Source organism: Bos javanicus, chromosome 3, assembly GCF_032452875.1.
Source record: "Bos javanicus breed banteng chromosome 3, ARS-OSU_banteng_1.0, whole genome shotgun sequence".
NCBI lineage: Eukaryota > Metazoa > Chordata > Mammalia > Artiodactyla > Bovidae > Bos > Bos javanicus.
This window is the reverse complement of record NC_083870.1, coordinates 48,707,633-48,718,185: the sequence shown is the minus strand read 5'-3', so window position 1 is coordinate 48,718,185 and position 10,553 is coordinate 48,707,633. Positions and strand designations below refer to the sequence as shown.

At 45.6% G+C, this 10,553-nt stretch overlaps 1 protein-coding gene across 3 annotated transcripts in view; it reads left to right on the top strand.

Annotated features, from left to right (window-relative positions):
- Positions 1-818: 818 nt before the first annotated feature.
- TLCD4 (TLC domain containing 4) overlaps positions 819-10,553 on the top strand; it is a 70,323-nt gene continuing 60,588 nt past the window's right edge. Inside the window, exon 1 of one of the 3 annotated variants that reach the window (XM_061411130.1) lies at positions 819-876. The gene's annotated coding sequence lies outside the window, so the exon portion shown is untranslated. Of the gene's footprint in view, positions 877-1,133; positions 1,223-1,589; positions 1,677-10,553 lie in introns of those variants that run through there. The other 2 variants (XM_061411128.1, XM_061411129.1) reach the window with 2 other exon arrangements.

Below are 10,553 nucleotides of genomic sequence, written 5' to 3'. Positions count from 1 at the left end.
CCCTAGAGCCTTAGAGAGAAAAGGTGAAATGTGTACTGGGGGCCTGCAAGATCTTCCCTGTTTGACTGCAGGGCAGGTTTCTGTCTTTTCTATGTCAGTCTGCAGTCCATGTAGCAAGACACTTCAGAGGTGTCTATGAATTATTATCCCGATTATACTAAAAGATGAAGAAATTGCGCCTCAGTGAGGCTCTTTCTAAAAAAATGTATTTGTGATTTTTTTGATGTGCAAATTATAACAACCAGAATGTATTTATTATTGTTTTATTCAAAACAATTTTATCGTGTTGATCCAGGACACTTGGAAGTTTCTGAGGCCATATTTAGCAAATCAGAAGAGCTACTGTTTATTGGCAAACTTCTCAGCTAGCTCCCCCTAGAATTCCAAATCCTACTTCCCTGCCCTGACAGCAGAGGGACTCCGCATGGAGGTGGTGTTTTTCTTGGATTCCAGAGGAGGCGGCTTCCAAAGCACTGGCCTTTTCCACAAACCCCTCTACCCAGTTTGGAACGCACCTGCAGCCCCAAACGGAAACGGCGAGGAACGCGACGTGGCAGGAAAATCAGCAATTGCCCTTTCACCTCCTTTCTGATTGTCAAACCATGGGCTTCATTGGCGCAGAATCTGGACAACTAAAGCAGAACATAAATTTATAATCTGAAAACAATGTTGGTTAAGTGGCGAGCCCAGGTACTGACCGCTGCGAGAACGGACTCAGACCGTAGCCCCACTTGCTAGTTCTGTTACTTGCTTCGGAAAGACGCGGAACCGAACACTGTTCCAAGCGAGGTGTGCTCTTGCAGAATCCCATCGCAGCCCGCCTCGCGTGCTCCCGTTTTTGAGCTCTTTCCGGGACCCAAGTTCCATCACCCAAAGGTCGGCCCCACCGCCCGCCTCGGGGCCCCGCCCACTTTGGCCGGGGGTCGGAGCCGCGGGGAGCCGTAGCCGTAGCCCGAGCGCCGCGGCCCCTTTAAGGAGACGCTCTGCGGTAACTCGAGCCCGCAGTCCGGGCGGCCGCGGCGGCAGCAGTAGCCTCCGCTGCTGTTCCAGCGGCCCGGAGCCCAAGGCTCCCCTGGCTCCCGCCGAGCATCTCGCGGGACGGCTCTGGCCGGCGCCAGCCCTCGGGCCGGGCCGGATGACCAGGCTCCTGTAACCACCCGCCGCCCACTCCCGGCCCGGCTCACTGCCGCCCGCGCGCGAGTCGCCCCGGGACCCGGCACAGGTGACGCGGTTTGGAGAGGGTTCGGAAGGAGGGCGGGCTCGCTTTGCCCAGCGGCTCTCCGCGTCGCGGAGCGCAGCCCGCGGGAGGGGCTCCGCGGCTTCCCGCCCCCGGCCTAGTGAGGCCGAGGGCTCAGGCGCCCGGAGGCTGGGTGGGAGTCCCCCGCGCGGGAGGCGGCCGGGGGTTCCAGGGAGGGCTCCAGCAGGTGTGTGCGACCGGCGCAGCATCATCCCGGCGCGGCGGGCCGCTCTGGGCACAGATGGTGTCCCCGGGCCCGCGGCCCCCGCCTCGCCCGGACGCCCCGCGTTCCAGTCGCGTTTCCCGGGCGGTGTGATTTGGGCTGCTTGGGGCTGCCTGGCGGTGCCTTGGGGTCTCAGCTCAAAGGGGCAGGTGTTTGGGCATACATGGAAAGCTTTCTTGTTAGAGGCCAGTACACGAGATCAGGTGCATCAAGTAGGTAAGTCTCCCCGGTCTCTCACCTCCCCGCTACTAAATAAAACAAGAAGCTTTCATTTACCCTTGCAGTTCTCAAGTGGGTCCCATTTTTAGTCAGCAAGTGCTGAAGAGTCTAGTGGGAGAGGGACTGGGGTCAAAGTCAGAGGGAGAAATTGGTTTCTATTTCCAGCTCTACCATTATATCCCGGAGCAAGTTTATTAAACTAAGTGCCTCCGTTTACCCAGCTATGAAATGGGACCCGTAATGCTAGCATTTTCCTATGGCCCTTCGTGAAGGCACTTTAAGTTGTCTATGTTCATGAAAGGGTCGCTGTTGATGGCCAGTGTTTTCTTAGTTGTACACATTCTAAGTGTGAATGTAGTACACATTTTTATACGAAATTATAAAATTATCCTTAAAGAGTGATCTTTGATAATGTTTAAATGAATCTGATTCCAGTTTGGGGACAAGTTGGAAGAGTCTGTGAGGATGTTATGAGTCGGTGTGTGAAGTAGGGGGAATAAAAAAACCCGTCACTTTAATAAAATCTTCACCCAGTCATAAATGGAGCTGAGAAAAATGGATCTTAGATTGTGTGTTTTAAGTGAGATACTGCTGTGTGAGCCCAGCAGGGTATAGTTTGGAATGCAGCCTCATCTTTATGTAGCCAGTTAAGATAATATATTACAGAATCCCAGTCCCTTTTTAACTGAGCTGTGTGAAGTAGAGAATTTTCTCCTTGTTTATCTGTCCTTAAATTGGTGAAACTGTATTAGAAAAGCAGACTCTTGCAACACTAGAAAATTTGCAAGATTCCTTTGAGGAAGCATGGATTTTAGTTTACTTGCATCCTCCCTCCTGTGCTGTAAGGTGATCCTGAGGTTAGTATATTTTGAGCCTGCTTTATTTCTCCTTACCCCTGCAACTCCTTTTTGCCATATTACCTCCCTCCAGAGTTTGAATCCTTATTGTGTGATCTTGCACACCTAAGGGCAGATGCCGCAAACCAAGCTGCTCAGTCAGTAGTGATTTTTTACACTGTTTAACTTTCTGTTCTTGTTCCTTTCACCCTTAGCCTTCTTTATCTTGCTGGAAAGAAAAATGACTCTTCGCAACTCAAGCTGTATGCTTAGCAGTCCCTAGGAATGGCAGGGATCAAGGGGCTGAAACTTTATAGTAAGTTCCTAAAAAGCAAGTCTTCCACGTAGACCCTAGAATGTGGATTCAAGAGTTTGGCCTGTCTTTTCTTTGATTTTCTAAAATCTCCATCTGAGAGAGATTCATTTGATGAGCAAGATAAACAGAGGCCTCGGGCAGGGAGCCATCAGAAATCTAATTCAGGACTAGATTGATTCAGAGCTTCTTCAGCTAGGAGTAGGGGAGGAGGAAGGGACGATTTGGGAGGGGCTGGAGGGCCCACCCTCCCCAAAACCAGGTGACCAGAGAGATGGTAAGGGAGCTCTGGATTCCTGACTGAGAAATGGGAAAAGGGCCGGGTCACGGAGAGGGGGTTGTGGGGCAGCAAGGAGAATTCTGGAATGTGCCCTAGATGTGACTTACCCTTTCTCCCTTTCACTTTGCGAGTGTTTCTTGCCCTTCCAAGCCTAGCACAGCTGTCCTGCAGTTCTCAGACCTGTTCACCTCCTCCCTTGGTGCTCAAACTGACGTCCCACATGTATGATCCTCCCTCAAAGCTGGCCTTGCATGTGGGAAAGGAAACCGAGCAGTTTGCTTCACAAGAAACCTTCAGACCTCAGTGTCTCTGTGCACCCTTCTTCTCAAACGAATGTCCCACATCCTACAGATGAAGGACTCATCTGGCTTTGTTATCTCTTGGAAGGCTATAAAGTGGGATACCTAGTTTGATTGAGAAAAGTAAACTGGATGATCTACAGGAGGATTACAGAGAATGAGTTTTTCTGTCGAGGAAGATAATGCGTGAATTGTCTCTGTGAGAACTGTGGGCACTTGGACAAGAGAGGGCAGGCCCAGGGTGGCGTTGTGCTGGACAGCTTGTGCCCTCGCCCTTGAGAGAGGAAAGGAGGCCCACGCTCCCACAGTCACCTGGTGATGCTTTCTCTCCTTCCATTTGCTTTGTGAGAGGAAGAAGATAGCAACATGGAGGTGGGCTAGCCATCTGTTCTCAAGGATGGGAGACAGACTTTAATTCAACAGGAGGAGTGAGCTGTAGTCACCTGGCATTGGTATCAGGCGCTGTATGTGTTACACCAGGGAACATATTACATCAGGAAAGTGAGGTTACTTTTGTAAGAAAATCTAAGGTTATTTCAAGAGTGACTTTGGTGATGTTTTTTTCCTCATTGGAGATGAAAGGTAGCATACAAAGAAATGGAGTCCTGCTGCTCTGGGTTTGTTATTCATAGTGAAACAGTTGGAGATATTGCTAGCAGATCCCAGACCTGAAAAGAGGGCCTAGAATACCAAAGGTGTGTGTGAACATTGGTCTGATCAAGGAGAAGGCAGTCCCTGGCTGGATGAGAAGGAGCTTGTGAGTCACTGTAAAAGGCCAAGGTTTGTGCAAACAGCCGATGAAGAAGACAGCTGGCAGTCTGTTCAGAGCTTGGGGCCGGCATGGAGAAAGCAGTCGCAGCGGGCCCAGCAGCAAGGGGGGTGGGGTCTGACTAGATGGACAAAGGCTTGTTTCAGGCATTTTTGGATTACAACACAGTACAAAATGAGCAGTACAATTTTCACATTGACTTAGGACATGAGTAAGTATATGTGTATGTGAAACAGGTTTCATGAAGCAATATGTACCCTTACTGAGTATTGCTTCTATTTTCGTTTCTATTTCTACTCTATTTCTGTTTCTATTCTGTGTCCTGAAAAACTCATCAACTATTATTGGATCACAGTCCACTATTTGGAAACCATTTGTCTAATGGATGGAAGAACAGGATTTCCCAGGTGCCACTAGTGGTAAAGAATCTGCCTGCCAGTGCAGGAGATGCAAGAGACACAGGTTTGATCCTTGGGCTGGGAAGATCCCATGGAATAGGAAATGGCAACCCTCTCCAGTATTCTTGCCTGGAAAATTCCATGGAGTCAGTCAGGCACAACTGAGCAACTGAGCACACGTTTCTGTTTCTATTCTGTGTTCTGAAAAACTCATTAACTATTAATGGATCACAGTCCACTATTTGGAAACCATTTGTCTAATGGATGGAAAAGCAGGTTGCAGTGGAGTGGGCAGGGCATTGGGCTTGGAGATACTAGAGAGGGTAGGGATGTACAGACGTGGTTGGGAGATCTCTGGACCAGGAGGATACAGGGGGAGTATGGGAGCTCATCTCTATCTGATAGACACCAGACTCATGTTAATGGAGGGCAGCTGGATGGGAAGGTGCAAAAGTAGAACTTCATACGAGTTCTGTCTGCTTCAAAGCAAAACAACTGGTTCTAAGGGAAAAGGAAGTGTGGAAGGAGTAAACTTAGATTTGAAAGTAGTGTCTTTAGATCAGTATGTTTCTCTCCTTAGGTTAAATAAGAAGGCAAATGGACTCAGAACAAGTTGGCTGATGGACTAGGTCACTTTCATCAGCTGGATAGGGAGCAAAGGGCCTCGCAGTGTGTAGTGGGTGGGTGGTTAGGCAGCTTTGGGAAGTTCTTACAGAAGCAGTGGATAGATGTGTTGTTTCAAAACCCCATTTGCTGATCAAACTCCTTAGGAAGTGGCTGCTTGCCTCACAGCAAGTTGGAGAAGTATTCTCATTGCATTTTATAAAAGGGTTAGATTATAAGACTTCCTTTGACATCTATTTCAAGATCTACAATCAAACTGGGATCATTTTCACAGTCTTTGGGATTGCCAAAAAAGCTTTTGGCGAAATAGGTGAGCCAGCACCTTGGAGCTATTTCCACTAGCTCTGCCCTGGTGTTTAATCAAGGGCAGAGGTGATCTGCATGCCTTGGATTTCCTTTTTATAATAATTAACATTTGACTCCAACACCTGACACCCTCACCAGTGGACAAATACAAAGCCAGGAGGAAGACGTACATAGGTATCAGAGATCAGCCGAGTCGCTTGCTTACTGCTTGCTTTTATCATCTACACTCTGGCCTAGTTGAATCCTTGCTTTCACCCGTCTCTGCCTTGTTTGATTTTCTTACCTTGTTGTTTAGTTGCTAAGTCATGTTTGATTTTTTTGCGACCCCATGGACTGTAGCCCACCAGGCTCCTCTGTCTGTGGGATTTCCCAGGCAAGAATACTGGTGTGGAGTGGGTTGCCATTTCCTTCTCCAGGGGATTCTTCCTGACCCAAGGATCAAACCCATTGATCTCCTGCATTGGCCAGCGGATTCTCTACCACTGAACCACCAGGGATGACCCTTTCCTCCCTTAGTTGATGTTTTCAGTGTCTGACTTCAGCTCTTCTCAGCTTTCTGCTATCTGTCTAATGCTTTCAACCTTGGTTTCTCTGACATCATCTGTGAGGTACAGACATATAGTCTCTACCTGACTGTTCCCATGGAGCCCAGGCTTGGAGTTCACATTGGATCCAGGCCTGGGCTATGTTAGTGTTCACTGTGACCTGCCATGGTCACTTTAGAAGTAACTGGTACATCGGTAGATTTATGCTTGTGGGACTTTGATTTAACTTTAAAATTTGGGGGACATAGAGAAACTATCTTCGTCAAGTTAATTTATTTAAAAGCCTTTCTCCAAAGAGGCTTTTAAAAAACCTTTAAAAAGTACAGTTTGAAGGTATAGAAGACCTCTTGTTTGGCAGGTATTTATTTAGTGGAAGAGGAGGAAGAAGGAATTTTCATTTGATAAAAAATTTAGAACAAATTAAAAACCCCTCTTTACAAAGTGTTTCATTTTTAGGGACATATTTTCCCATACTCATGTTACTCAGTTAACATGGTTTTCCCTAATACATGTGAAAATATTGAACCAATTATGAATTTAAGTGCTCTATAATTTGTTACATGCTATTTTGTTGTTGTTTAGTGGCCAAGTCATGTCTGACTCTTTCGACCCCATGGACTGTAGCCCACCAGGTTCCTCTGTCCATGGGATTTCCCAGGGAAGAATACTGGAGTGGATTGTCACTTCCTTCTCTAGGGGATCTTCCCGACACAGGGATCGAACCCAGTCTCCTGCACTGGCAGTTGGATTCTTTACCACTGAGCCACCAGGAAACCCCACATGCTGTTTAAAGGACTTATAAATTCTACAGCTATGTTTTGATGGAGAAAGATTTCTTGCCTTTTTGTATTTTGACAACCTGTATGGGTGTTACTGAACAGATCAATTTCTTATATACTTTGTGCAGAAATCCAGGGCAAGATAAAGTCTACAGGGAGGAAGGCCCCCGTTGCAGGAAGGGGAGGCCTGGCTGCTTGCAGCAAAGGGAGCGTTTTGGGAGTATCCCAGTTTGGTATCTCGCAACAAACTCTTAAGACATTAGGCATTTTGAGAATTTGAGAGTGCATTGTAGCCTCAAGTCTCTAAATGTTTTATTCAGTGTTTTTAATTTTTAAATCACAAGAGTGATACTTGCACATTATTAAAAAATTACAATCAGCGTTCCAGAGAATGAAAGTTCATTTCTTCCCCCCTCCCCCAGCTCTTATCCCACCCGCATTTTGCCTCCAGCCTCAGCCAGTTATCAGTTTGCAGGGTGTAGCTCTTCAGGCCTTCTTTCTGTACAAATACCAGAATGTGCCCAGCTATGTATTTTATGAAAATGTATCATTTCGCAACAGCTTACCATTCCTTTACACTTTGTAGTATGCGACGGACCTTCTTTTTTACCCTCCTGTTCATTTCAGGGTCTGTATAACTTGGAATAGTGTCTTGTGCGTGTGTATTTAACCATGTCCCTATCATTGGACCTTGAGGTTGCTTCTGATAACTAATGCTAAAGTAAACTGTTAAATGTGCATCCCTTCACACTCATGTGAATTTGTTCTGAGGATAAAGGATAAAATCATAAGTATATTGCTTGTTTCATAATTCAGGTAACATAATGCTATCAAAATGTACATATTCTGCTATTTAATTCCCCAAATATTTATTGAACAGTAAAAGCACAACACTAGACACCATAGGGATTTTAAAGTGGGGCAACGCTCAGCACTTACTTACAAGAGCTCGCTCTCTCTAGAGTGGGGGGATTAGGCATACACACTGATTATTATGTCTTTAATTATATCCCACCCTGTTCCAAAAATGACTAGGGAAGGCTTACAAAGATGCACACAATACGACAAGATAAAGTGAACTTAGGATAAGTAAGAAAAATAAGTGAAAGGAAAATAAGATGGAGGTATGAATGAGGCTGGCAAATGTACTTTGAAGTGCTGTTCTATTCTTCCTGAAAGTTCTGGCCATCAGATTTCCAGCAACCAAAGAGAAGAGGCCAACAATCCAGAATAAGCTCTAAGGTGTCCAGAAGAGAAACCAGATTGGAGAAGCCCATCTATTCCTAATTCGAGGAGGTGAAAGACATTTCTCCTTTGGATATGCATAAAGAAAATGCTGCACTTGCAGCGGCCAGCCTACTCAACCGCATTCCTGGTATCTTACAATAAAACCTAGCGCCCTTGCTTTATGATGTCTTTCATATCATGTTCCTCCGTTCTGGCCAGGGCTGTTATGCTTTAGCACTGCCAGTGAAAAGTCATTAGGGTGAGGTGTAAGTTCATGGGTTTAATCCAGAAATAGCTTTAAGAGGATACATGTCCAATGAAAACAGCCATCCGATATTGTTCTTGGACAGTTTTTTTTTTTTTTTTCCTGCAAAGTAGTAGAGGATATATAATCTTAGTGGAAGTTCTAAATGTAGTGGAATTTTAGTAGAACTCACTTACCCAAGAATACTAGGCTTGCAAGTTACAAAGCAAGAAGTGAGATGTTTTCGATGACACGGATGTATTTGAACCATGACAAAGATGGAAGAAAAAGTTTTTCTTTAAAACAAAGAAGAGCAAAACTCTGCACTTGGTCCATGCAGGAAGGATGGTAATTTGCTCACTGATCAGCTCCACAAATTAGAAAGGGCAGAGCTACAGTTCCAAGAATCCTTGAGAGCATCACCAAGCTTAGCATTGTTAATAGGTTGCAGAATGAATGTTTGTGGCAGTAGAGAACTACAAGCTGGGGTCGCTTGATCCTATTTTGTAAAGCTGGGGAAAGTTCAACTTTCCTGAACCACCTGGATCTGAGCTTCCATAACCTCATTCACTTAAGCCTGGTCTCATGAACAGTGACCCAGAACAGTTCTTTGTTACCAAGTCTATGGGCCAAGCTTAGGTATTTTATAGGACTTACTTCTGTATTTAAACATGAGGTTTGTAATAAATGTTAAACTTGAATTCACCTGAAGCCACATCAGATTTGTTTTGCACATCATCAACTCTCTGATCTGTGAAATGGTTCAAAGAAACACATCAATGCATTTAGATTTTTTGACTACCTGAGAGTGTCAGATCAGATACTGAGTCAGATAAGTACCATGTTTATTGGAAAAAAGTGCAATTGGGAGCAATTTGAGGCAACAGCAGTGTTATGGCAGGAAGTAAGAAGAGAAACCACTCTCAAAGTACTGTGGGTAGGGATTAAGTGGCTCTTAGGTAACAGGACAAAGGTCCACTTAGAGAATTTAATAATTCCTTGGCTGTCTTCTCATTGAAGCCACCAAATTCCCTAATCAGGTCATAGGTGTAGACAAACCTCAGGGTCCCTAGGTTAAGGGAAGGGGGAAATGATCACGTTGCTTAAGATACAGAATATCCTGTCCCTGTGTGACTTGGTGCCGTCAGAGAGATAGTTGTAAACATTTCCAGTTAGGAAAGAGTGGTAGTAATAAATGATATCCTTTATTGAGAGGTGTTTTGATCTATTGCTAAATAGCTAGCCACTCCCAAACCTAAGACAGTTTCTTTCTTCTGATTCTGGTTGGTGGTTGAGCAGTTACTCTGTTGGTTATAGGTTCATTAGTGTGTCTGCATTCAGCTGAAGGGTCAGTTGGGCTGGAAGGTCCAGAGTGGACCTACCAGCATGGCTGGTAGTTGGTATTGCATATTGGCTGTCAGCTGGGCAGCCTCAGTTCTCCACATGACCTCTAATCCTCCAGTAGGCCAGACAGGTTTCTTTACACGGCAGTCTCTGGGCAACTCTCCAGGACAGTGAAAGGCAGATGCTACAAGGTCTTTGGCGGCTTCCCTAGACTCTGGAACCCTCTCCTCTACTGTATCTGTCATCAGGTGCCAAGGCCAACTCACATTCACAGGGGACAGAGACAAGGACAATATATCTGTGAATGATGGGATGGTAATGCCACATTACAAAGGAATTTATGATCACTAAATAACTTGCTGCAAGTGGCTGCATGTGCCAAGCACTGTGGGAGGCATGTTTAACTCATTTCATTTATGCCACATAACTGTCTTGCACCTTTGGCACTCTTATCTCCATTTTATAGATCTTGCAGGTCATAGTCTTCTTGCCCAAGACCACTTGATGAATATCAGGATTAGGATTTGATTCTAGCTCTCTCTCAGTTCAGTCACTCAGTCGTGTCTGACTCTTTGTGACCCCATGGACTGCAGCATGCCGGGCTTCCTTGTCCATCACCAACTCCAGGAGCTTGCCCAAACTCATATCCATCGAGTCAGTTATGCCATCCAACCATCTCATCTTCTGTCATCCCCTTCTATTCCTGCCTTCAATCTTTCCCAGCATCAGGATCTTTTCAAATGAGTCAGCTCTTTGCATCAGGTGGCCAAAGTATTGGAGTTTCAGCTTCAGCATCAGTTCTTCCAATGAATATTCAGGACTGATTTCCTTTAGGATTGACTGGTTGGATCTCCTTGCTGTCCAGGGGACTATCAAGAGTCTTTTCCAACACCACAGTTCAAAAGCATCA